Source organism: Scyliorhinus torazame, chromosome 7 (genome assembly GCF_047496885.1).
Source record: "Scyliorhinus torazame isolate Kashiwa2021f chromosome 7, sScyTor2.1, whole genome shotgun sequence".
NCBI lineage: Eukaryota > Metazoa > Chordata > Chondrichthyes > Carcharhiniformes > Scyliorhinidae > Scyliorhinus > Scyliorhinus torazame.
The window spans coordinates 93,715,882-93,743,378 of NC_092713.1; the positions used below are offsets into that span (position 1 = coordinate 93,715,882).

General features: G+C 46.4%; 1 protein-coding gene across 2 annotated transcripts in view; it reads left to right on the top strand.

Moving 5' to 3' along the window:
• The first annotated feature begins 1,295 nt into the window (after positions 1 to 1,295).
• LOC140426383 (guanine nucleotide-binding protein G(I)/G(S)/G(O) subunit gamma-12) overlaps positions 1,296 to 27,497 on the top strand; it is a 165,206-nt gene continuing 139,004 nt past the window's right edge. For both annotated transcript variants that reach the window (XM_072511076.1, XM_072511077.1), the window contains exon 1: positions 1,296 to 1,455. The gene's annotated coding sequence lies outside the window, so the exon portion shown is untranslated. The remainder of the gene's footprint in view (positions 1,456 to 27,497) is intronic.

Genomic DNA, 27,497 nt, shown 5'->3' on the forward strand with positions numbered 1-27,497 from the left:
AAGTAGTTGATTTTAGGCACCTCCAACCAGCTTGGATCATTTACCACCTCAATTATGTTGGCATTCTTGAAACATGAAAGGCTGGAAAGAGTCAACAGATCAGGCAGAAGATTTTTATTCGATCAGCACTTACTGTGTCTTCTAATGTGTTGTTCTGCTTCACTTCAATTTCATAGAACACTTGTACTAACCTTGGTTTGGAAATAGAATCCTTCCTAATGTTGCCAACCACAACAGTAGCCCTTAATAACACTAAATGACAGGGTCATCTTAGAATCCACATTCTGCTAGATCTAAAGATCTAGGGCCAGTTCCGCTCGCTTGGCTAGACAGCTGGTTCTTGATGCCGAGCAAAGCGAGCAGCGTGGGATCATTTCCTGTACTGGCTGAGGTTATTCATGAATGCCCTGCCTTCTCAACCTTTCCCCTTGCCTGAGGTGTGGTGATTCTCAGGTTAAGTCACCACCAGTCAGCTCTCCCCCTCAAAGGGGAAAACAGCCTATGGTCATCTGGGACTATGGTGACTTTACCATACCAGATCCAAAGAGCTTAATTTCTTTAATTATTTTGGTTGTAATGGTACGTTAAGGACACAATCGAAATTTATGACATGTAGACTATAATTGTCTGAATGGCCTATAAGCTAAGTCCTTTCAGTGTTTTTAATGGCTCAATTGGCTAGTTAACATCAGACTGTTTTTCTCAGCTGTTGCTGCGATAACCTGTTGAGTATTTCCAGCATTTTCTGTTTTTATTTCTTATTGTGACTTTTCCTGGAGAGTAGAAATTTAGCAGCATACTGAACAGTGAGCTCAACTGAGCCAATATGAAAGGATAACAAAGCTCTGCAAATGAATTCCTAAAATCATATTTCCCATTCCTGTAAAATGAATGTTTTAAAGAATGTCAAAATCCCTATGTAGAGTTTAGTTAGCTAATGTGTAAATAACAAAGTAGGTTTTTACTGAGAGCTGAGACGAGAGTGGGATTGCCTCCCACCTTTGACCAACCTTCTGACATGCTGTCACATTCCAGAGGGATTTCTGTGGACAGTGTGCCGGCAAGAACTAGCACCTCCAGGAGAGGAGGCAGAAACGTATTGTAAAAAATAACCAGCAGAATGACTGAATTCCAAAACAAAACAGATGTGAAACCGGCAGAGGGCGCAGCGATAGCGAGAACTCGTCAATCTGTCATTCATCATTTGCTCCCCCTCCCTCCTGCCGTGGCGGGCAGTCCTCCGGAGGAATTCTCAACGATCCCGGCAATCCCAGCGGCCGCCCCGCCCCCTTCTCCTCCCGAGGGTCGCTGGGAGCGAGGCTGGAATAGAGGTGAAAGGTCAGCGGTGTGGAGCAGCGGTTGGAAACGGGGTTCAAAGAGGAAAATTAAAAGTGAGGGTCGAGGCGGCGGAGTGAGAGTCGGAGGCGGCCGGCGGGGGCAGGGGGAGGTGCAAAGGTAAGTAGCTCCGGCCTTGGTCGGGTTGTACTCTTCACCGCCCCGAGAAAATAAATAATTTCGGAAGAGTCTTGAACAAACGCCGGAGTGTTGCAGCGCCTGGAGCTCAGGCGGCGGTGCAGCCGGGGAAGAGGAGGCTGTGGCGGGGGAGGACCAGCAGCCTCCGCCTGGCTGCTAACTTCGCCAATAACTCCCCAGCATATTACTATTATTTCACCTGGTCTTGAAGCTCAGTTGAATCATAGTTCTGGTTTCAGTTTTACTAATGGGCTAATACTCCTTTATGTTTAATGTTTTGGGCATATTCGTGATTCCAATTTTATAGTTTTATTACGAGAAGGTGTTCGTTACTTTTATGTTTTTTGAAGCGAGATCTGGTTTTTTTTCGCGTACCGAATGGCGGAGCAGGCTCATAGGGCCGAATGGGTAACTGACTGCTCCTATTTCTTACCTTGGGATGTTCTTGTCTCTTCCCCCCCCCCCTTAAACGTGGAATAAAACTGAGAGTTTTCATTTGTTGATTGAATCTAATTTTATCAGTCATTAATGTCTTCATTTCGGGGTGCATAATTCCACTTGTTTATATTGGGCTGAAAACAATCGATAGCTAATTATTCTAGTGGATCATATGCTTTAAATATGAGAATCTATTATGATTTTGTTAGCTATTTGATTTTTGGTGGTGTTTGGTAATGCAGGATATGAATTGTACTTATCTTGATTTGTGACTGCTGGATAAAGATTTGCAAAATGGAAATGATTTTTATCTTCAGATGATTGAACGTTGATAAGCAATAATGTTTTTTGCCTAATGTACAAATATTTTAGTACCGTCTACTTTTTTCCGTATATATCTGATATGTTCAGTAATCCAATGTTTAGGCAGTTGTAGTCTGGTGGTAATAGTCAATTTGTGTTTTATTAGGTCCCAGTATTAGTGTTGTGAGAATACCTTGAATATACATTTATACCCTTTAATTTGCATGGAAATTAGTATAATCATTTTAATTACATTTTATTCTTAATCATTCACACAATGGCATTAATAAATAATTAAGGGACAGCTTATCCTCAGGATGCCATTCCCAGATAAGTTAGCAGTTGCCTGATCCAGGTTGGCAATTTGTCTTTGACCTTTTTTGGGTTTTGTATTATTCTGATTCATCAGAATAATTTCTTAACTTTAGCTATTTTAGAACCGAGCGAAATAAATTAAAGAATTGATTTTTAAAAAATGTTTTAAGCCTATCATTAGTACTAAGTAAAAGTAAATAGATCAACAGAATTAAAAATAATAATCTGTAAGATATTTTTAATTTATACGGTGGTCCTGGGTGAAAGGATAGTTCTGTATGACAGTTCCTGGAATGGCATTTATTAAAATTGAGAAGTTGGTTGCAATTGAAAATGCATATGCATTGGGTGTTGCCTCTGTGTGAGTACTCCTGGGTTCCAGCCTTTTTTCCTCCAAATATGAGAACAGTGGAATTCCTGAGGAAAAATCCATACTTGATGATGCAGAGCTCCTAATTATTACTGCAAAATTCAGGAAATATCATTTTTAATCATCAACTACTGCACCCTTTTCAGTGTTGAACGTGACTTACAGTATTGCTCTCCTGTAAGAATCATAGAATCCCTACAGTGCAGAAGGAGGCTGTTCGGTCCATTGAGTCTGCACCGATCCTCAAAGAGCATTCTCCTGCCCTATGCCAATAACCCCTTAACCTAACCTACACCTCTTTGACAATTTAGCATGGCCAATCCACCTAACCACATCTTTGGGTTGTGGGGGTGTGACCCATTCAGTCACAGGGAGAAAGTGCAAACTCGACACGGGCCGCGATCGATCCTGGGACCTCGGTGCCATGAGGCAGCAGTGCTAACCACTGCGCCACCGTGCAGCCCTCTGAGATGTGTTCATACTACCAAATAAATAACTCCGCGATGGTGTCAACCAGGGCTGCAACAAATTGTTTTAGTAAGTACTTGTCTTCCATGCAATAATATACAAGAACAAGCAGAACGGGCGGGATTCTCCGTCTTCTCCAGCCAATGGGGTTTCCCATTGTGGGCAGCCCCACGCTGTCAGGAAATCCCGGGCTGCTGGCGCAACGGAGAATCCCAACAGAGGAGAATCCGGTCCAGCTTTTTTCCCTGCACCGAGGATAGCTTGCACAAAATAAATTCCAATCAGCATCCGAACGAGGATTTTGTAAAATCATGGTCTTGCAACCAATTAATTTTTTTTGTTAATCTCCTTGTGTTCACTACTCCAGGGAAGGGCCTACACCAGAAGATGCCTGCTGAGCACCCAGGATGACAGTGCTCCCAAAACATTGGGGTGTCAGTCAGTTACTGTCACAGGCTAACAAATTGCTTTCGGCTCTCAGTCCTTTGAGGAAATAACTTGAAACTCTGGCTCATTAACGTTCTAACATAGAATGGAAGTCACCCTTCGAGTGGGCACATTTTTAAAATTTAAACTCCTCATGCCACCTGAGGCAGTGGGTGATGCATATGCCTCATGACATTGGACTTGGATATGTAGACCTCATTCCAAGCTACTCTGCTTGCCTTCATTGGCCGGGGCATTGAGTATAAGAATTGGCAAGTCATGTTGCAGCTGTATAGAATCTTAGTTAGGCCACACTTGGAGTATAGTGTTCAATTCTGGTCGGCACACTACCAGAAGGATGTGGCGGCTTTAGAGAGGGTGCAGAAGAGATTTACCAGAATGTTGCCTGGTATGGAGGGCATTAGCTATGAGGAGCGGTTGAATAAACTCGGTTTGTTCTCACTGGAACGAAGGAGGTTGAGGGGAGACCTGATAGAGGTCTACAAAATTATGAGGGGCATAGACAGAGTGGATAGTCAGAGGCTTTTCCCCAGGGTAGAGGGGTCAATTACTAGGGGGCATAGGTTTAAGGTGAGAGGGGCAAGGTTTAGAGTAGATGTACGAGGCAAGTTTTATACGCAGAGGGTAGTGGGTGCCTGGAACTCGCTACCGGAGGAGGTGGTGGAAGCAGGGATGATAGTGACATTTAAGGGGCATCTTGACAAATACATGACTAGGATGGGAATAGAGGGATACGGACCCAGGAAGTGTAGAAGATTGTAGTTTAGTCGGGCAGCATGGGCTTGGAGGGCCGAAGGGCCTGTTCCTGTGCTGTAAGTTTCTTTGTTCTTTTAGCTTTTGAGGCAGTTAAGGTTTTGAATGATGATGCTAGAATGGGCTGCTCTCAAACTGGGTGTGAATAGTGTGTAAGTATGATCAAAATTCAATGTCTACAATGATTTGAGAGTCAACCTGCTGATGGTCCATGCCACCACATGATTGCCCTACCTACCATTTGAAGGAGTATTGTGAAATTGGCAGCATAATCAAAGACCCCTCCCACCTGAGTTATTCTCTCTTCCAACCTCTTCCATCGGGCAGAGGATACAAAAATCTGAGAACACGTACTAACAGATTCAAAAACAGCTTTTCTGCTGTTACCAGACTCCTGAATGGCCCTCTTATGGACTGAACTCGTCTCTATGCATCTTCTCTACTGTTGTAGCACTATACTCCATATGCTTCACTGAAAGTAGCTGGAGGTGAAACTCAGTGGAGGAGCCTCTATGGAGGAGTTCTGCCCCCTTCATCTCCGGGGCCCTGGTGTGGAGGGTGTTGCACGCAGCAGTCCCATGCAACCATAGACTGCACTGGTTCTCAGACTCGCAAGATGCCTGCCTTTTTTTTTCGGGGCTTTGTGGCGTCTGTGGACCATGTGTATATATATAAGTTGAGTTAGACTGCACTCCCTTTTCAGTTTCTTGAAAAACTTTTTGTTACAGTTTTGCTTACAATTCAGGCCCACGCACCTGCTCTTAGCTCCCGATGCAGAGAGGGATGAAGACCTCGTGAACCTGCTCCTGAGCCTGGCCAAACTCACCGTAAATAGGTTCAGGCAGTGGGTAACCAAGGGATTCGTCCAACCCGAATGTCCGCCCCTCTTCTGCGGCTACATTCATGACCAGGTGTCCCTGGAGAGGGAGCACGTTGTGTCCACTGATACCATTGAGGCTTTCTGTGCCAGGTGGCCTCTGCAGGGTCTGGGGTGCTTTGTTGACCCTTTTAATCACATTTTGTTAAGTTTATTTGCTCTTTGTTTTTGTTTAGGGCAGAATCCCTTTTAGAGGCTGCTCATTTGACTTTGTCCATCAGTTTCTTTAATTTATTTTAATTGTTTCAATTAAAATGAGCTACGTCAGCACTCCGCCAATTCCTACAATACCAATGTCTACATCCCTGACAAAACAGCAAGGTGTGAGAGCTCTCCATTTCTTCCTTAAACAGGGCCAGCTGGTGCCCTTGCACTATCCGGCCTCCTCTGTCTAACTAAATGTTTCTCACATTGAACAATTTCAACACACTCACTTTCTCCAAATAAAGGATATTGTGGTGCATAGAGCATAGCAATGCCTGGCTTTCAGTGGGATATGTGAAACATGCTTAGTTCCAGTACTATTCAGACCCCCTTCTCTTGCCTTTCGTAGTTTCCCATGCTTGAAATGAAATGAAATAAATCGCTTATTGTCACAAGTAGGCTTCAAATGAAGTTACTGTGAAAAGCCCCTAGTCGCCACATTCCGGCACCTGTTCGGGGAGGCTGGTACGGGCTTGCCTGAACTAGAAAATTTCATCAGCATTGTTTCCGGTTTCCCCCCTTTCCTTCCTTGTCTTCTCTGTTTCCATTTCTGGGGATCAACCAGTATTCACTTCCACAGCCACCGTGATTATTTCTTCACATCTACTTCCTATAAGGACTCTATTCTTCCAGTTTCTCCATCCGAATTACATCTGTTCTAACAACTAAACCTTCCATAGCGTACTTCCGTTACGTCTTCCCTTTTCCTCAAAGGAGGACCCCCCTTCCCTCACCGTGGTTTATGGGGTTTTGACTCTATCCATTTTATTTCCCGCACTACTGCTCTTGCCCCTTCTTTCCTGAACCTTGAACGATTCCCCTTGTCCTCACTTTCCACTCCACCAGCTTCCATATTCAACGGATCAGTCTTTGCCTTTTGTGCACATCCAGCATGATGCCAGCCCCAAATACAGCTTTCCCGTTTCAGCGTTCCAAAGTAACTTCTTCCACCCTGGTCCACGCCTCAGTCACTCCAAATAGCTCTCTCCTTCCTGCAGGACTTTTTCATGCAAGCGGAGAAAATGCAGCATCTGCCCTTTCACTTTCTTTCTCACTTTTCAAAATCAAAATACACCTCGTAGGTGAAATAGCAATTTGCTTGTCCTTCTTTCTTGGCATAAATGGCTGCCCATGATTTGGGTCCCATCTACAATGGGGAGACCAAATACAGACTGGGTGAGGCTTTGTGGAACACCTCCATTGAGTCAGCGTGTGTGACCCGAGCTTTCAGTAACCTGTCATTTTGATTCTCATTTTACTCCCATTCTGAATTTTCTGTCCTTGGCTGCCTCTAACGTTCCAAGCTCGACACAAACCGGAGGGACAGCAGCACCTCTTTCGATTAGGCATTTTATAGCCTTCTGGACTCCATGTTTAAGAGTTCAGCCAGTTTAGATTATAACATCTGTACTTATTTTGTTTCCTTTTTCTTCGATGGTATGCTTTTTCTTCCCCACCCCATTCTCCCATCACCCCTGTTCCTGCTGACCTAAGTTGGCTCCTGCTAAACAATGCCACAATTTTTCATATTCTCATTCTTGTTTTCAGATCACTCTGGTTTTGCCCTGTAATCTCCTCCAGCCCTATAACAGGATTCCTGTGCTCTTTTAATTCTGACCTCTTGAACATATTTAATATAACGTTGGAAAATGTGAAGTTATGCACTTTGGTAGGAAGAATAAAGAAGCTGAATATTTAAATAGAGGAAAACTGCAGTACAGAGGAATTTGGGGGTCCTTGTGCATAAATCGTAAAAAGCTAACATGCAAGTTCAGGTAATTGGGAAAGCAAATGGGATATTGGCCTTTATTTTAAAGGGAATTCATAGAATCCCTACAGTGCAGAAGAAGACCATTTGACCCATGAGATCTGCACCAACCCTCTGAGAGAGCACCCCACCCTATCCCAATAACCCCACCCAACCTGAACACTAAGGGGCAATTTAGCGTGGCCAATCCACCTAACCTGCACATCTTTGGACCGTGGGAGGAAACTCATGCTGACACAGGGAGAACTTGTAAACTCCCCACAGTCACCCAAGGTTGGAATTGAACTCTGGTCTGGTGCTGTGAGGCAGCAGTGCTAACCACAGTGGCACCCTGAACTGCCCTGAATGGGTATAAGAATAGGGAAGTCCTGATAAAACAAGGCACTCGTTAGACTACACCTGGAATACTGTGAACAGTTTTGGCCCCCTTATCTAAGGAAAGATATACTGGCATTGGAAGCAGCCCAGAGAAGGTTCACTAGAGTGTTCTTGGGATTTTCTTTTGAGGATGGTCGAGTAGATTGGGCCAGTACTCATTGGAGTTAATAAGAAGAGAGGTGACCCATATCGGATTTCTCGAGGGGTTTGACGAGTAGATGCTTAGAGGATGTTTCCTCTTGTGGGAGAGTTTAGGGCCAAAGTGCATAATCTCTTGAGTTGCCCATTTAAGACCGAGATGGGAGAAATTTCTATCTCGGAGGGTAATGAATCTATGGAATTCTTTATCGCAGAGAGCTGTAGAGTCTGTGCCATTACATATCGGTCTGTCTCAGCCTTGAACATACTTGGTCAGTAAAGGAATCAAGGGTTATAGGGTTAAGACGGGAAAATGGAATGGAGGGTTATATCAAATTGAATGGCGGAGCAGACTCGATGGGCCGAGTGGCCTACTTCTGCTCCTACGTAATTTTGCTTTGTGTGCGCTTGCTCATGTGCTTGATTTTTGGCCGCAGTGAGAGAACGGGTCAGAGTCCATTACACTGGTTATTTTCAGGAGTCAATATGTATCCACATGGGATAATAGGTCCAAACAATTCTTTTTTTAAAAACTTATCTCAGTCATTGTTTTTGTTTTTGAAAAAGTGGGGCGATGAGTGTGGTCAGGTAATGTGAATGATCTTTATGTTGGAGTTTGGGGCAGCATTAGGAATAAATATTCAATCAGAAAGGATCTCTTCCAGTTGATAGTGAAAATTGTCGGACAATAAAAGAAACCATAAATTTATGCTACATTGATATCCTAATGGGGATATTCAGGCTTAACCTATTGCGTAAAGCTGCAAACTGTTGCTTCTTATCCCAGGGCACATTGCCCATTCCTACGCTTGCTATTCTGTGCTCACCTGGCTGTTGTCTTTGACAGCAAGAACTTGGTCCCATTTGATTTCTTGGCCTGTTTTGTCATCAGAATTGTTCAGGTCGACTTCCTGTGATGGCGGGCGGGAGGCAGCCGCACATTGGAGGGCTCCCGTTCGGGAACGGCATTTTCGCGGAGTAACGCCCGGTCCTAGGGCCAGCGACGGCAGTAAAAGTCGGGGGATAGCGCAAGGAGAAGGATGTCGAAAATCACCAAGTAAACGGCCGGGAAAAAAGCGGCTGAAAGTCTGTTGGAGAGGTGAAAGGTCACCGCGGGGTCAACAAAGAAAATGGAGGCTGGAGCACCAGGGGAGGCCGCAGTGCTTACGGCTGAAGAACTAACTAAGGTGATGGCTGCGGAATTCCAAAAGCAGTTGGCGCAGATTGAGAAATGTATGGAGATGGTGAGGAAGGAGATGAGGGAGGTTTTGAATGTGCTGGTGGAGGAGGCGGTTTCCCCGGTGAAGACGGCGGTGGCGAGCGCAGTGGCGGAGGTGCGAGAGCAAGGGGAGGCGCTGAAGGAAGTGGAGGAGACGGTATTGCAGCACGGTGATCAACTTGCCTTGATGGGGAAGGAGATGCGGAAGGTGATGGACACGAACAAGAATCTGAGAGGAAAAATGGAAGATCTGGAAAACAGATCCAGGCGACAGAATTTGAGGGTCGTGGGGCTGCCCGAAGGAGTTGAAGGACCAAAGCCGACAGAGTATTTTGCCGCGACGCTGGCAAAACTACTGGGGGAGGGGGAGGACCCCTCCCGATATGAACTGGATCGGGCTCATCGGTCGTGGAGGCCTGTACCAAAGGCGAGTGAGCCGCCAAGGGCAGTGACTCTGTGCTTCCGTAGGTACAGTGTGAAGGAGAAGGTCCTGAGCTGGGCCAAACAGAAGCGGGTGGTGCAGTGGGCTGGAGCTGGTATACGTGTATACCAGTACTTTACGGTGGAGCTGGCGAGGAGGCGGGCTGCCTTCAACCGGGTGAAGAGTGCACTGTACATTAGCAAGGTGCGGTGCGGCATTGTATATCCAGCGAAGCTGAGGGTGACTTACAAGCTCAGGGACTTTTATTTTGGAATGGCGGAAGCAGCGGAGGAGTTTGCGAAGGCTGAAGGACTGTGGCAGAACTGACAAATTGAGGAATGGTCATGTGCCGATGTAACCTCCTGACTGTATTTTCTTTTTTTTTTTTTTTGTAACACTGCGCGCGGGTGTAGAGGCTAAAGGAGCCAATGTTGCATATATTTGGACAAGGGACGGGACTTTCACTCGAAAGGAAGGCTCTTTGGGGTGTAGGTGGATATGCGGGGTTTGTGTGCTAAAAGGGGATCTTTGGGCTTTCCTAGGGCCTTGCAAGGGGGAAAGGGACCCGGGCGGGGGCCTCCACGCTGGCCGGTTTAAGCTGGCCAGTGAACGGGAGTGAGGTGGGGGGGAGGGGCTGCGGCCATCGGAGCCTGACAGAACGGGGTCCGAGTGGTCTAGCCGGGGTGGAAAGTTGGGGGGAGGGAACAGAGGTTGGGGGAGGGAACCGAGGTTGGGGAGGAGGAGTTTTACAAGAGGCATTGGACGGGAGGAGCTGGAGACTTTTGGGGGGGGTGGGGTGGGGGTACAACTTTGGGGTATCATGTACGGTACTCTCTTAGAGGCTGGATGGCGTTGGTTGGGGGGTGGAGAGCCGTGTAGATTAAGGGTGACTACGGGTAATCCCTGATTCCTTTTTGTCATTTGTTTATGTAAACAGGCGGGTTGAGGTTTGGGGGTTGGTGGGCGGATGGGATCGTTGTTATTATGGGGATTGACATATCTTGTTGATTATTGTTTATTGTTGATGGGTGTAAATGTGGGAGAAAACGTGAAAAAGGAGAATAAAGAAAAAAAAAATTTTTTTAAAGAATTGTTCAGGTCTACTGTACTCTTCAACTGTCTTGACTCCACAGTACCATCTAATTCTCCAAGTTTAATGTAACCGTTGCCTGCTCACCACTTGGAATTCTACCAACAAATCAATAATCACTGCCTCCATATTTCCTCCAGGATGTCTGTTCGCTTGTGAGCAAGGCTTCTGTCATCCACAACTTTCATGAGGAAGATCATATTGATGGTATGACCATGACAAAAATTGGTTCACTTGAAGTCCCTTGCTTGGCTATAATTTTCAACAACTGCTTTCACTTACCATTGCAGTGGCAGTGTGGCCTTTATCACTAAACCACACCGTGGTCACTTAAACTCTTCTGGCCAGCTCTCTTTTCAGCACCTCATCTTGTTTTATACCTCTCGCCTCACTGTTGAAAATCTTTAATCTCCACTGCCCATCCAACCCCTAGTTTTAGAAACATACAAAATGGGAGCGGGAGGAGACCATTCGGTCCTGCGAGCCTGCTTCACCACTTATTATGATCATGGCTGATCATACAACTCAATAGCCTAATCCTGCTTTCTCTTCCCCCCCCCCCCCCCCCTGCTTTCTCTCCCCCCCCCCCCCCCCCCCCCCTATCCTTTGACCCCCTTCACTCCAAATGCTATTTCTAACTGCTTCTTGAAAACATACAATGTTTTGGCTTCAACTATTTCCAATGGTAACAAATTCCACAGGCTGGTCACACTCTGGATGAAGAAATTTCTCCTCATCTCTTTCCTAAATGGTCTACCCTGTACCCTCAGACTATGACCCCTTGTTCTGGGCACACCCACCATCAGGAACATCCTTCATGTATCTACCTTGCCTAGTCCTGTTAGAATTTTATGAGATCCCCTCATTCTTCTGATCTCCAGCAAATCCAATCCTAACTGATTCAATCTCTCCTCGTACGTCAGTCCCGCCATCCCAGGAATTGGTCTGGTAAACCTTTCTTGCACTCGCTCTAGAGCAAGAACATGCTTCTTCAGATAAGGAGACCAAAACTGCACACACTATTCCAGGTATAGCCTCACCTATATAATTGCAGCAAGATATCTCTGCTTCTGTACTCTAATCTTCTCGCTATGAAGACCTAAATACTATTTGCCTTCTTTACCGCCCTGCTGTGTCTGCATGCTTATCTTCAGTGACTGGTGTACGAAGACACCCAGGTCACATTGTACATTCCCCCCTCCCAAATCTATGGTATTCAGATAATAGTCTGCCTTCTCGTTTTTGCTACCAAAGTGGATAACATTGCATTTCTCCAAATTAGACGGCATCCTCCATTCATTCATTTGCTCACTCATTCAACTTGTCTAAGTCACCCTGAAGGATCTCTGCATCCTCCTTACAGCTCATCCTCCACACAATTTGGTGTCATCTGCATTTAACGTGAGATTTCCTCATTCCGTTCCTCCTTTTAGCTTGTGCACTTTGAGACGTCTCATCCTCTCTTATTTTGATCTTTATCTTAACTTGCCTTGCCTCCTCTTTGAATTCATTGACTACCTGTCCTCTGTAGACTCCTACACAAATTCATGGCAACCCTCTCAATCTTGCTGTCTCATACCATGCAAGCCTGAGAACTCCCTTAGTTACCCCTGCATCTTCACTGCCTTAAACCCTACTATTAGCAGTTATGCCATCAGCTATCTAAGCCCTAAGGTCCATAATTCCCTTCCTAAATCTTTATTTCTTATCCTTTTTGAGAAGTCGCTGAAAATCCGCCTCTTCTTTTTTCACGATAACTTTCTCTTCCTTTGGCTAGGTATTAATTTTTTTGCTGCTTACATTTCTATGAAGCTCCATGGGACACTTGTCTATTATTAAGCAGCACAGTAGCACAAGTGGCTAGCACTGTAGCTTCACAGCGCCAGGGTCTCCGGTTCGATTTCCCACTGGGTCATTGTCTATGCGGAGTCTGCACGTTCTACCCTTGTCTGCTTGGGTTTCCTCCGGGTGCTCCGGTTTCCTCCCACAGTCCAAAGACGTGCAGGTTAGGTGGATTGGCTGTGATAAATTGCCATTAGTGACCAAAAAAGTTAGATGGGGTTATTGGGTTTCGGGGATAGGGTGAAACTGAGGGCTTAAATGCGTCGGTGCAGACTCAATGGGCCGAATGGCCTCCTGCACTGTATGCTCTCAAGGTGCAATATAAATGCAAGATGTTGATTGCAATTCCCAACAAATACCTATTGCTGTCCTAACTGGACACTCCTCTTGGGATTAATTTACCCTTTCACTTGAGGGTTCTTTCTCTTGCTCATGTGACTTTTAAATGCAAGGATACTGGGAGAGCTCCATTGTTAAGATCTTCTATGCCCAGTTGGGTAGAGGGGACCTTGATTTAATTACTTACCTGAAAGTTTGCACTTTGGACAATGCAGTGCACAATCTGTATTGTATCAGAATGTCAGCTTGATTATGTGCACAAATTCGTAGTTTAACTTGAATCCAGGATTTTACAATTTAACCGCAGGAATATGGCGCAATGAAGCAAGTATTTGATTTTAATGAAAAACATATAGTATTGTATGTAGACAAAAGCAAATTACTGTGGATGCAGGAATCTGAAACAAAAAAAGAAAATACTGGACAATCACAACAGGTCTGACAGCATCTGTGGAGAGATAAAGGAAATAACGTTTTGAGCTTGGATGACTCTGTCAAAACTAGAGGGAACTGGAAATAGGGGCAGATTTACACTGATGTGGGGGGGGGGGGGGGAGCGGAGCAGTGGGGCTGGATGGGGCCAGCAATAGGTGGAGATTCACAAAGATGTCGTGGTTCTGCCACTCACACATTCTAATCCTTATGTGCCACTATCAGCACCCTTCTTAGCCTTAGTCACCGCCATTTACAATTCCCTTTGTCTTTCTGATTTTTGTCAATCTCTGCCTATCGCTCGCCCCTATCCAGCCCCCTCCCTCCACAACAGTTTAAACCTGACCCCATTTCCAGTTCTCTTCAGCTTTGACAAAGAGTTATCCAGACTTGAAACGTTAGTTCCCTTCTCTCCCCACAGATGCTATTAGACATGCTGTGATTGTCTCGCATTTTCTGTTTTTGTGCTGGTATTACATGCACTTTTATTTCCTTCTAAAGGTCTACTTAAGATATTGTATACAATTTATTGCTAACTCTTGAGAACAACTTAGTATGGGGTAGTAAATTCTGTGCAGAGGGGGATGGAACTGGATATTATAAGGGAAATGGGTGTCATACCATTTCTGTATGTTGGCTTTACCGGACATTCTCCTTCATTCTATTTGCACATGACGTCTGACTGCTCTACTGGGGATTTTAATTGAGACAACTATAAATAGCATTTCCTTCAGTGACTCCAACATTGGAGTGAATGTTCCCTGCGGTGGTTGTTGATATAATGCTTATGGGTGTGAATTAGACTAGATATCTGAAGGCTGATGGCATTTACTTTGGGCAGCCAGTGTTGTGGATTAATGAGTGGATTTGATTTGTAATTGCAGCTTATAGCTAAATAGCTGAGTACAATTTACAAAACCCCTGTAGACTTATCTGAAAGGTTATTCGCCAAGAGAGCTTTCTGCCGAATAATATTCTGTACGGTGTATTTGTGTTATGCTACATAAGTTAGTGCTAAACTCAAAGGAACTATATAGCAATTCCTCAGGTTTCACCTTTTATCTATTTTTCCTGCTTTTTTGTATTCTCTAAATAACTGATTTACAAAGTCATTTTGTAATTATTTGTTCCAAATTGGATTTGTGCACAAAGATTGTGAATGCATTGCTATGATCAGATTCCTCTGGATATTAAGTTAAATCTAAATATTCTATATTGTGTGGTTTCCTGCATACTGCACTTCATCCATAAGCTTTTAAAATATCATGAATTAAATGATTGTTTTAGATTAACGTGATAGACCAAATTCCTTCTGCTATGAACTCAAAGCAAAGGTCTTGCTGTATTTATAATATGTCTCATCCAGCTATTTATTGATACTATTACAAGCAAATGTGTTGAGGTGTCAGAAGCAAGCTGACGCATGTGCTGGCATTACTGATTTATACTGACATTTTGGATGACCAGGTTGGCTTCAAATGTATTGTTTTAGTTGAAAGTAGTGAAAGGTCTGGTATGTTGAAAAATGTGAATTATTTGTTCACTTGCATGTTATTTTGGATGTTATTTGGAACTGCACTGAATTTCCTGTGTTTCAGAGTCTAATGTTTCATTTGTAAATGTTGAATCTTTGAATCTTTACAATTGTGAGTTCTGCATTCTGAGCAGTCAGTACCTGTTCAGTGCAGGCATTGTGGACAGATAAATTGCCATGGCATGGATGTTGCAAGGCAGTTGGACAACATGCAGAAAAATGATCTTTGAGCACAATTTAAAAATATTGAGATTTCGTATGATTCGCTCATCTGTGGTTTTCTGATGGTGAATTCATAGAATCATAGAATTTACAGTGCAGAAGGAGGCCATTCGGCCCATCGGGTCTGCACCGGCTCTTTGAAAGAGCGCCACACCTCCACCCTATCCCCATCACCCAGTAACCCCACCCAACACTAAGGGCAATTTTAGACACTAAGGGCAATTTAGCATGGCCAATCCACCTAACCTGCACATCTTTGGACTGTGGGAGGAAACCGGAGCACCCGGAGGAAACCCACGCAGACACGGGGAGAACATGCAGACTCCGCACAGACAGTGACCCAAGCCGGGAATCGCACCTGGGACCCTGGAGCTGAGAAGCAATTGTGCTAACCACCATGCTACCGTGCTGCCCGTATGGCACTTGAACATTAATTTTTTATATCAAGAGTACCCAATTATTTTTTTCCCAATTAAGGGGCAATTTAGCGTGGCCAGTCGACCTAGCCTGCACATCTTTGGGTTGTGGGGGTGAAACCCACGCAGACACTGGGAGAATGTGCAAACTCCACACGGACAGTGACCCAGGGCCGGGATTCAAACCCGTGTCCTCAGCGCCGTAGACAGCAGTGCTGCCACTGTGCCACCATGCCACCCTGCGCTTGAACCTTTTAACTTGAAATGTCCCATTATTTGCATTCGTGTTTCATACATGTATTGGTTTGGTTTAGCTGTAAAGCTCAAAGTCTGGTGAACCAGGGACTACTTTAAGATTGGTTGGGCATGAAGGATGAGAAGATTTAGATTTCTAAAAAGCAAATACATGTCTTGTGAAAAATTCTCTTTACTCCAAAGCAGAAGGGAGAAGAGAAAAGCTGATCCATTAAGCTAGTCCCTGCAATCATGTTCCTAAAATTTACCCTATCCATTGGTTAATTATTCTCCTGGGTGTTGCAAAACATCTTTGGAAATAAATCAAAATCTGGGAAATTCCCCTCCTTTTTAAGCTCGGTTATAATTTATTGGCCCACCAATGAATCTTTTCCAGTAGTTCTAAATCACCCGCCATGTCGAATGACCAAAACTAGATACCGTATTCCGGATGAGGCCTATAGAGTGAGTGGTAGCCTGTTGAATATGTTGTTCGCCTTGGACTCCAGAGGTCATGAATTCAAATCCACCATAGCAAGCTGGGAGAGCTGAATCTGGTGCTTTGAGGAATCGCATCAAATAATTAACCATGAAAACTGCATGAATACCCGCTGCAGGAAAGCATCCTTGCGCCATGGTCTGGGCTAAATGAAATATCAGTACCGCGCTACACACTGACTCTTGATGCCCTGCGAAATAATTGTGTCTTTGCCTGCACCACACACAGCTCCAGTATAAATATAAAAAAGGTCTTGTTTTTATATTGGGTTGTACTAACACTCTCCTTTGCTTTTGTTATAGTTTTGTTTTAGTCAGGGTTTGAACCTTTATAATATTATTATAAACTCATGCACTTGCATTTCATTTCTGCTCAACAATGTGTATTGCCCACAAGACTATATTTACCTAAATTAAATGTTATTTGGTAGCATCACTTCTTCACTTTTTAAAATTCCAAGCTCTGTTGAGATAAAAGCCAAGATTCCATAATTCTTTTGTACTTGTACACAAGATTTTAGTGATTTCTCTACAATGACACCTAAATTCCTTCGTTCTTCCACCTTTCCTAGTCTCTCAACATTAGATAATCCTATGTCTTTCTTGGGTCCCAAGTGACCGATTTCACACTTGTTCACAGATTTGCCTACTCGTTTAACCTGTCTATGTCCCATCTAACTTCCTGCCTTTATTCATACAGCTTGCAAATAAGTCTTGCAAACTAATTGCGCATATAATATGGATCATGAAAGGCACTGTTGTCATCACAAAACCTAAAGTGCTGACTGAAAACCTTTTGAAGTACAATTTTCTATCTGTCATCCAAATCAATAATAAACTTATCTCCTGCCTCCCAACCAATGACTGTCCCATGTGACAAGGTTACTTGCAATTAATTTTGCGAATAATTTCTTGTATGGAACACCAGTAAAAAGCTTCTCGGATGGTAAAGATTATCAACATGGATTGAACATGGAGGTAGTCTGGTTGCAGTTTGCTGCACTTTTGCAGCTACAGGATGGTTTGAGCTTTCCAAATTAGTTGAGCATTTAAGAGTGCAAAGATATTGCTGTCTCTCTGGATAACAGCCGTATCTATGTCCATTTCACAACTGACCCTCTTATTGGGTTCTGCCTCAGCATAACATATCAGCACATCACTGATCTGCAGGAGAAGAGTCTTGACAAGAACATTGAATGTATTCTGGCCCCAGTTCACTCTTATCCCTGCGACTGACATGAGGAGCATCTGAGTTCCAGGCTCTGTCATGGGGACACAGGTGGGAGTTTCTGATGTAGATGGTCTTGTTCATGCAAGGACTTCGCCCTGGAGTCTTGCGTTGCTTCTATCATGGTGTCTGTCAATGTGCTTGCTGTGGAGGCTTGTATCGCTCTCTCTGTGGAGTCTGGCATCGTTCCCTGTGTGGAGTCATGCAGTGGTCTCACTGGAGTCGATCTGTGCGCGCTCAACGGAGTAGTGCAGTGGTCTCGCTGTGGAGTCTTTCTGTGTTCTCTGTGTGGAGACTTTCAGTGGCCTCGCTGTGGAGTCTGTCATCGGTTTCTGTGCGGAGTCGGGGACTCTTCGTGGTGTGTGGATCCCTCTCTGTGTGGAGTCGGGGACTCTTCGTGGTGCGTGGACCACTCTCTTGGCATCAGGCCGCTCTCTGTGGGCTTGCACTGCTCTCTGTCTCTTGGTGTCAGGCCGTAGCAGAATCCTGTACTCGTGGGTCGGGATGTCGTCTATGCTGGGCTGAGGATCCTCAAATCCGAAGAACTCGTGCATGACTGTGTCGGATGCTTCTCGTTGCAGTTCGGATTTGGTACTGAGGTCGCCACGTCCAATGATGCAATCATCGTCTGAGTCGTAGTCTTCAAGGAATAAATCATCTCTTAGGGTGGTGCTAACTGCTTGTTACAGGGTTCTGTGGAGGTTACTTTCATCTACTGGTCGAAGTTCAGGCATTGTGCTGACGTTCAGGGTGAAAGAATTGTGTTTTCTCGCTTTAACATTTTTTTTCACTATTTTCGGACATTTCCCCTTTACGTGGGCGTGGTCCGGGGCCTCTGAGGTCATGATGCTTGTGACGTAGAGCGTAGGAATGGATTGCGCATGCACAGATCGCTTTTCCTTCACTGTGCTCTTTTCGCAACTGCGCATGCGCGGCTTCTCGCCCATGCGCAAAACACTGTTTCGCCGGTTCGCGTCTTCTCGGGAACTGCGCATGTGCGGCTCCTCGGGCAGGGAGGATGTGGTCGAGCAAGGGAACCGTGGTTTACTAAAGCAGTCGAAACACTTGTCAAGAGGAAGAAGGAGGCTTATGTAAAGATGCGACATGAAGGTTCAGTTAGGGCGCTCGAGAGTTACAAGTTAGCTAGGAAGGACCTAAAGAGCGAGCTAAGAAAAGCCAGGAGGGGACATGAGAAGTCTTTGGCAGGTAGGATCAAGGATAATCCTGAAGCTTTCTATAGATATGTCAGGAATAAACAAATGACTAGGGTAAGAGTAGGGCCAGTCAAGGACAGTAGTGGGAAGTTGTGCTTGGAGTTCGAGGAGATAGGAGACGTGCTAAATGAATATTTTTCATCAGTATTCACACAGGAAAAAGACAGTGTTGTCGAGGAGAATACTGAGATTCAGGCTACGAGACTAGAAGGGCTTGAGGTTCATAAGGAGGAGGTGTTCGCAATTCTGGAAAGTGTGAAAATAGATAAGTCCCCTGGGCCGGATGGGATTTATCCTAGAATTCTCTGGGAAGCTAGGGAGGAGATTGCTGAGCCTTTGGCTTTGATCTTTAAGTCATCTTTGTCTACAGGAATAGTGCCAGAAGACTGGAGGATAGCAAATGTTGTCTCCTTGTTCAAGAAGGGGAGTAGAGACAACCCCGGTAACTATAGACCAGTGATCCTTACTGCTGTTGTGGGCAAAATCTTGGAAAGGCTTATAAGAGATAGGATGTCTAATCATCTGGAAAGGAATAATTTGATTAGAGATAGTCAACACGGTTTTGTGAAGGGTAGGTTGTGCCTCACAAACCTTATTGAGTTCTTTGAGAAGGTGACCAAACAGGTGGATGAGGGTAAAGCAGTTGATGTAGTGTATATGGATTTCAGTAAAGCGTTTGATAAGGTTCCCCACGGTAGGCTACTGCAGAAAATACGGAGGCATGGAATTCAGGGTGATTTAGCAGTTTGGATCAGAAATTGGCTAGCTGGTGGTTGATGGGAAATGTTCAGACTGGAGTCCAGTTACTAGTGGCGTACCACAAGGATCTGTTTTGGGGCCACTTCTGTTTGTCATTTTTATAAATGACCTGGAGGAGGGCGTAGAAGGATGGGTGAGTAAATTTGCAGATGACACTAAAGTCGGTGGAGTTGTGGACAGTGTGGAAGGATGTTACAAGGTACAGAGGGACATAGATAAGCTGCAGCGCAGGGCTGAGAGGTGGCAAATGGAGTTTAATGCAGAAAAGTGTGAGGTGATTCATTTTGGAAGGAATAACAGGAAGACCGAGTACTGGGCTAATGGTAAGATTCTTGGCAGTGTGATGAGCAGAGAGATCTCCGTGTCCATGTACATAGATCCCTGAAAGTTGCCACCAAGGTTGAGAGGGTTGTTAAGAAGGCGTATGGTGTATTAGCTTTGATTGGTCGAGGGATTGAGTTTCGGAGCCATGTGGTCATGTTGCAGCTGTACAAAACTCTGGTGCGGCCGCATTTGGAGTATTGCGTGCAATTCTGGTCGCCGCATTATAGGAAGGATGTGGAAGCATTGGAAAGGGTGCAGAGGAGATTTACCAGAATGTTGCCTGGTATGGAGGGAAGATCTTATGAGGAAAGGCTGAGGGACTTGAGGCTGTTTTCGTTAGAGAGAAGAAGGTTAAGAGGTGACTTAATTGAGGCATACAAGATGATCAGAGGATTGGATAGGGTGGACAGTGAGAGCCTTTTTCCTCGGATGGTGATGTCTAGCACGAGGGGACATACCTTTAAATTGAGGGGAGATAGATATAAGACTGATGCCAGAGGTAGATTCTTTACTCAGAGTAGTAAGGGTGTGGAATGCCCTGCCTGCAACAGTAGTGGACTCGCCAACATTAGGGGCATTCAAATGGTCATTGGATAGACATATGGACGATAAGGGAATAGTGTAGATGGGCTTTAGAGTGGTTTAACAGGTCGGTGCAACATCGAGGGCCAAAGGGCCTGTACTGCGCTGTAATGTTCTATGGTCCTGACATGACTATATTCTTCATGGCATACTGCAAAGTTTTAATTTCATGCATCAGTACCTGCTCATGGGATATAGGATACTGGAGTGCTCCACAATCAGCACTATGAAAACCTGTAGGCATAATGCCTGTCACCTTCAGCAATGTAGCTGGTCTAAAAGCATAGTTTTAAAATGCCTGGGGGCTGAAGTCTGCATTCTTGCGCATATCAGAAGAGAGCTGGCTCTCGTGGATAGCTAACTGATTTTCCTCTCTTCTATTATTACTACTTCTATTCATTGTGACTTATGCATCAGGCAGTTCACTTTCCTCCATGCCACTTTTTAAATAATGTAGGGTAAGTTATTTCAGAGCTGATACTTTCAGGGTCTAAATTCATGGTTTTGCATCTCCAGAAAGAGCTTTTAACGTTACCTTTGCATGAATCACACATCTAAGGTGCTTCACTGGAGTTTCATAAAGCTAATGTAAAGAGATATTACATTAGATGACCAGAAGCTTGGTCAAAGAGGTTTAGAGACTGTATTGCAGAACTTAGGGCCTTGGCAACTGAAAGCATGACCACCATTGGTGCAGCATTAAAATCAGGAATGTTCAAAAGACCAGAATTAGCAGAGCCCAGATATCTCGGAGGGTTGTGGGGCAGGATGAGATTGGAGTTGGGGAAACAACATATAAGAATTTAAAAATTGGCAGTGCATTTTTTCTTTCATTTCATCCGTCCGTCCAGTTGACATGGGTGCCAGTGGTCAGGGCATCATTTTTTCCCTACCTGTAAGAGGAGGCGGTGACGTAGTGGTATTGTCACTGGACTAGTAATCCAGAGACCCAGGATAATGTCTGCGGACCCGGATTGGAAATTAGCAAACGTGACACCACTTTAAAAAAGGAGGTAGGTAGAAAGTGGGAAATTATAGGCCAGTTAGCTTAACTTGGGTAGTAGGGAAGATGTTGGAATCTATCCTCGAGGACGAAATAGCGAGGCATTTGGATGGAAATTGTCCCATTGGACAGATGCAGCATGGGTTCATAAAGGGCAGATCATGCCTAACTAATTTAGTGGAATTTTTTGAGGACATTACCAGTGTGGTAGATAACAGGGAGCCAATGGATGTGGAATATCTGGGTTTCCAGAAAGCTTGTGACAAGGTGCCACACAAAAGGTTGCTGCATAAGATAACGATGCATGGCGTTAAGGGTAAAGTAGTAGCATGAATAGAGGATTGGTTAATTAATCGAAAGCAAAGAGTGGGGATTAATGGGTGTTTCTCTGTTTGGTAATCAGTAGCTAGTGGTGTCCCTCGGGGATCAGTGTTGGGCCCACAACTGTTCACAATTTACATAGATGACTTGGAGTTGCTTTGGAGTTGGGGACCAAGTGCAATGTGTCCAAGTTTGCAGGTGACACTGATGAGTGGTAAAGGAAAAAGTGCAGAGGATACTGGAAGTCTGCAGAGGGATGTAGATAGGTTAAGTTAATGGGCTAAGGTCTGGCAGATGGAATACAATGTTGACAAATGTGAGGTTATCCATTTTGGTAGGAATAACAGCAAAAGGGATTATTATTTAAATAAAATATTGAAACATGCTGCGGTCAGAGGGACCTGGGTGTCCTAGTGCATGAATCACAAAAAGTTGGTTTACAGGTGCAACAGGTGATTAAGAAGGCAAATGGAGTTTTGTCCTTCATTGCTAGAGGGATGGAGTTTAAGACTAGGGAGGTTATGCTGCAAACGTATAAGGTGTTAGTGAGGCCACACCTGGAGTATTGTGTTCAGTTTTGGTCTCCTTACCTGAGAAAGGGTGTACTAGCGCTGGAGGGTGTGCAGAGGAGATTCACTAGGTTAATCCCAGACCTGAGGGGGTTGGATTACGAGGAGAGGTTGAGTAGACTGGGACTGTACTCGTTGGAATTTAGAAGGATACGGGGGGGATCTTATAGAAACATATAAAATTATGAAGGGAATAGATAGGATAGATGCGGGCAGGATGTTTCCACTAGTGGGTAAAAGCAGAACTAGGGGGCATAGCCTCAAAATAAGGGGAAGTAGATTTAGGACTGAGTTTAGGAGGAACTTCTTCACCGAAAGGGTTGTGAATTTATGGAATTCCTTGCCCGGTGAAGCAGTTGAGGTTCCTTCATTAAATGTTTTCAAGATAAAGATAGTTTTTTGGAGAATAAAGGGTTATGGTGTTCGAGCTGGAAAGTGGAGCTGAGTCTACAAAAGATCAGCCATGATCTCATTGAATGGCGGAGCAGGCTCGAAGGGCCAGATGGCTTACTCCTGCTCCTAGTTCTTATGTTCTTATGACCCGGGTTCGAATCCCACCACGGCAGGTAAACTCAATGAAATATTTGGAATTAAAAGTCTAATGATGACTGTGAAACCATCGCCAATTGTCGTAAAACCCATCTGGTTCACTCATGTCCTTTTAGGGAAGGAAATGTGCTATCCATACCTGGTCTGGCCTTCATGTGACTCCAGGCCCACAGCAATGTAGCTGACTCTTAAATGCTCTGGTAAGCCACGCAATTGTATTCAATCACTACAAAAAGACAAAAAAGAAATAACTGGAAATGACAATGGCAAACCCAGCCCTGTCGATCCTGTAAAGCCCTCCTTACTAACATCTGGGAGCTTGTGCCAAATTTGGGAGAGCTAACTCTCAGAATAGTCAAGCAACAGCCTGACATAGTCATACTCGCAGAATCATACCTTTCAGACAATATCCCAGACAGCACTATTACCATTCCTGGGTATGTCCTTTCTCACCGACAGGACAGACCAAGCCGAGGCGGTGGCACACTGGTATACAGTCGGGAGGAAGTTGCCCTGATCAGCATCAACTCTGGACCCCATGAAGTCTCATGGTTTCAGGTTAAACATGGGCAAGGAAACCTCCTGCTGATTACCACGTACTGGCCACCATCAGCTGACTAATCAGTACTCCTCCATGTTGAACACCACTTGGAGGAAGCACTGAGGGTGACAAGGGCGTAGAATATGCTATGGGTAGGGGACTTCAATATCCATCATCAAGAGTGGCTCGGTAGCACCACAACAGACCGAACTGGCCGGGTACTAAAGGACATAGCTGCTAGACTGGGACTGCAACAGGTGGTGAGGGAACCAACAAGAGGGAAAAACATCCTTGATCTCATCCTCACCAATCTGCCTGCCGTAGATGTGACCACTGCACAATCCTTGTGGAGACAAAGTCCCGTCTTCACATTGAGGATACCCTCCATCATGTGTGGCACTACCACTGTGCAAAATAAGATAAACTTCAAAGAGATCTAACAACTCAAGACTGGACACCCATGAGGCGCTGTGGGCCATCAGCAGCAGCAGAATTGTATTCAACCACAATCTGCAACCTCGTGGCCTGGCATATCCTTCACTCTACCATTACCACCAAGCTAGGGGATCAACCTTGGTTCAATAAAGAGTGCAGGAGAGCATGCCAGGAGCAACATCAGGCAGACTTGAAATGGAGGCATCAACCTGGTGAGCTACAACAGAGGCCTACTTCTGTGCCAAACACCAAAAGCAGCAAGTAATAGACCGAGCTAAACGATTCCACAACCAACGCATCAGATCTAAGCTCTGCAGTCCTGCCACATCCAACCGTGAATGGTGGTGGACTATTAATCATCTCACTAGAGGCGGAGGCTCTACAAACATCCCCATCCTCTATGATGGAGGAGCCCAGCACATATGAGCAAAAGGCAAGGCTGAGGCATTCACAACAATCTTCCGCCAGAAGTGCAGAGTGGATGATCCATCTTGGTCTCCTCCGGAATGCCCCGACACGGTGGCACAGTGGTTAGCATTGCTGTCTCACAGCTCCAGTTTCCCAGGTTCATTTCCGGTCTTGGGTGACTGCCTGTGTGGAGTTTGCACTTCCTCCCCGTGTCTGCGTGGGTTTCCACCAGGTGCTCTGGTTTCCTCCCACAGTCCAGAGATGTGCAGGTTAGGTGGATTGGCCATGATAAATTGCCCCTTAGTGTCCAAAAGGTTCGGTGGGGTTACTGGGATAGGGTGGAGGCGTGGGCTTAAGTCGGGTGCTCTTTCCCAGGGCCGGTGCAGACTCTATGGGCCGATGGCCTCCTACACTGTAAATTCTGTGATCACAGATGTCAGTTTTGACTTCCGGTTGCGACCATGCCTGAATAGGTCGCACGTTCGGCAGTTCCCTCCAGGAACGGACTTTAGGGCTCTCTCTAGAGGGGCCCCAACGGCACTTATTCGACGTCTTCCAGTGTGGGAAGGTGACAGCAAGGTCCCCCCGACAGTATATGGAATGGGCCAGGAGTGGAGCGGTGAAAAAAGGGATCTTGGAGCAGCGAAAAGTGAGAAGGAGAAAAAGCAAGATGGCGGCGGGTGGAGACCAAGCAGCATGGGCGCAGTGGTCGCAGGAGCAGCAGGATTTTCTTAAACGCTGCTTTGAGGAGCTGAAGACAGAAATGCTGGCGCCAATGAAGGCGGCGATTGTGAAGCTAGTGGAGACCCAGGGGGCGGCGATCCGGGAGGTGCGGCAGAAAGCCTTGGAGAACGAGGATGAGATCTTGGGCCTGGCGGTGAAGGTGGAGGCACACGAGGCGCTGCAAAGAGGTGGGCAGAAAGATTTGAGGACCTGGAGAATAGGTGGAGGAGGAAGAATCTTCGGATTCTGGGTCTCCCTGAAGGAGTTGAGGGGCCCGATACCGGGGCATATGTGAGCACGATGCTCAATTCGCTGATGGGTGCGGGAGCCTTCCTGAGCCCCCTGGAGCTAGATGGGGCTCATTGGGTCCTAGCAAGGAGACCCAAGGCCAACGAGCTGCCAAGGGCTGTAGTGGTGAGGTTTCACAGCTTTATGGATAGAGAGTGTGTCTTGAGATGGGCCAAGAAAGAGTGGAGCAGCAGGTGGGAGAACACGGAGATCCGAATCTACCAGGACTGGAGTGCAGAGGTGGCCAAGAAGAGAGCTGGCTTTAATCGGGCCAAGGCGGTGCTCCATCGGAAGGGGGTTAAGTTCGGTATGCTGCAGCCAGCGCGATTGTGGGTCACATTCCAAGATCGGCACCACTGTTTTGAAACACCTGAGGAGGCTTGGAGCTTTATACAGACTGAAAAGTTGGACTCAAATTGAGGGTCTGTGGTTGTGGGGGGATGTCTGCTGTATATATGGTTTTAACTACGTGTAGGGAATGTTTCCTTGGTTAGGTGCTGGATGGGGATGGGTGAAGGGATTTGCTGGGGAGACTGGGAGCGTGTGGGCACCGGTGTTGGAGGGAGGGGAGGCCCGGGGATGGGGGAATTGAGATAAGGCCGCAAACTGAGCTGCGCCAGAGGGGGCGGGGCCGGCTCAGGAAAGCGCGGGCTTTTTCCCGCGCGAGGGAAGGACGGTGGTGGGGGTCGGAGGAGCGCACACTGACTGCTGGGGAGGAGGGGGAAGGGGGGATTCCCACACTGGGGGGGGGGGGGTCGATGGGAAGGCGGGAGTGGCCGGGGTCAGCAGGAGTCAACTGACTTACAGGAGTGTTACGGGGGGAGCAAAAGAGCTAGATATGGATCTAGCGGGGTGGGGGAGGAGGGGTATAGGGTTGCTGCTGCATTGGCCAATGGGGAACTGGAAATAGGAGAGGTGGTCGGGGCGGGGGTCAGCCGTCTGGGGGACTGGAGGGTTCGGGAGGCGTAGGCCCCTGGCCAGGGAATTCTTATTCTTTTCCCATGTACACAGAGCCTATGCCCGGATAGATTTTTTTGTTTTGAGTAGGCTGCTAATCCAGAAAGTGGGAGGAACTGAGTATTCGGCCATAGCCATCTCAGACCACGCCCCGCACTGGGTGGAGCTGGAGTTAGGAGAGGAGGGGGACCAGCGCCCGCTGTGGCGTCTTGATGTGGAATTACTGCCGGATGAGGAGGTGTGTGGGAGGGTGCGGGGGTGCATTGAGAGATACTTGGAGGCCAATGACAAAGGAGAGGTGCAGGTGGGGGTAGCCTGGGAGGCGTTGAAGGCGGTGATCAGGGGAGAGTTCATCTCCATTAGGGCTCACAGGGGGAAGGGAGAGGGCAGGGAGAGGGAGAGGTTGGTGGGGGAGATCTTAAGGGTGGACAGGAGATGTGCAGAGGCCCCCCGAGGAGGGACTACTTGGGGAGCGGCGAAATCTCCAGACGGAGTTTGACCTGTTGACCACAGGGGCACAGTGGAGGAAAGCACGGGGCAACGTGTATTGCGGAGAAGGCGAGCCGGATGCTGGCACACCAGCTACGTAAGAGGGTGGCAGCTAGGGAGATAGGTGGAGTTAAGGATAGCAGGGGGAATACGGTGCGGCGTGCGGTGAGGGTAAATGAGGTATTTAAGGACTTCTATGAGGAGCTGTACAGATCTGAGCCCCCAGCGGGGGAAGAGGGGATGCGACGATTTTTGGATCAACTGAGGTTCTTGAGGGTGGAGGAGCAGGAGGTGGCTGGTTTAGGGGCGCCAATTGGGTTGGAGGAGCTGGTTAAAGGATTGGGGAACATGCAGGCGGGGAAGGCCACGGGGCCAGATGGGTTCCTGGTCGAGTTTTATTGGAAATATGTGGACCTGCTAGGCCTGTTGTTAGTGAGGACTTTCACTGAGGCAAGGGAGAGGGGGACCCTGCCCCCGACAATGTCCGGGGCGCTGATCTCGCTGATTCTGAAACTGGAGAAGGACCCATTGCAACATGGGTCGTATAGACCGATCTCGCTCCTTAATGTGGACGCTAAGTTGCTGGCAAAACTGCTGGCTACGAGAATTGAGGACTGTGTCCCTGGGGTGATTCATGAGGACCAGACGGGATTTGTAAAGGGCAGGCAGCTAAACACTAATGTGCGGAGGCTCCTCAACGTGATTATGATGCCATCGGTGGAGGGAGAGGCGGAGGTAGTGGCAGCTATGGACGCGGAGAAGGCCTTCGACCGGGTGGAGTGGGAGTATCTGTGGGAAGTGTTGCGGAGGTTTGGGTTCGGGGAGGGGTTTATCAGTTGGGTCAGGCTCCTATATAGAGCCCTGGTGGCGAGTGTGACTACGAATCGGCGGAGGTCGGAGTACTTTCGGCTGTACCGAGGGACGAGGC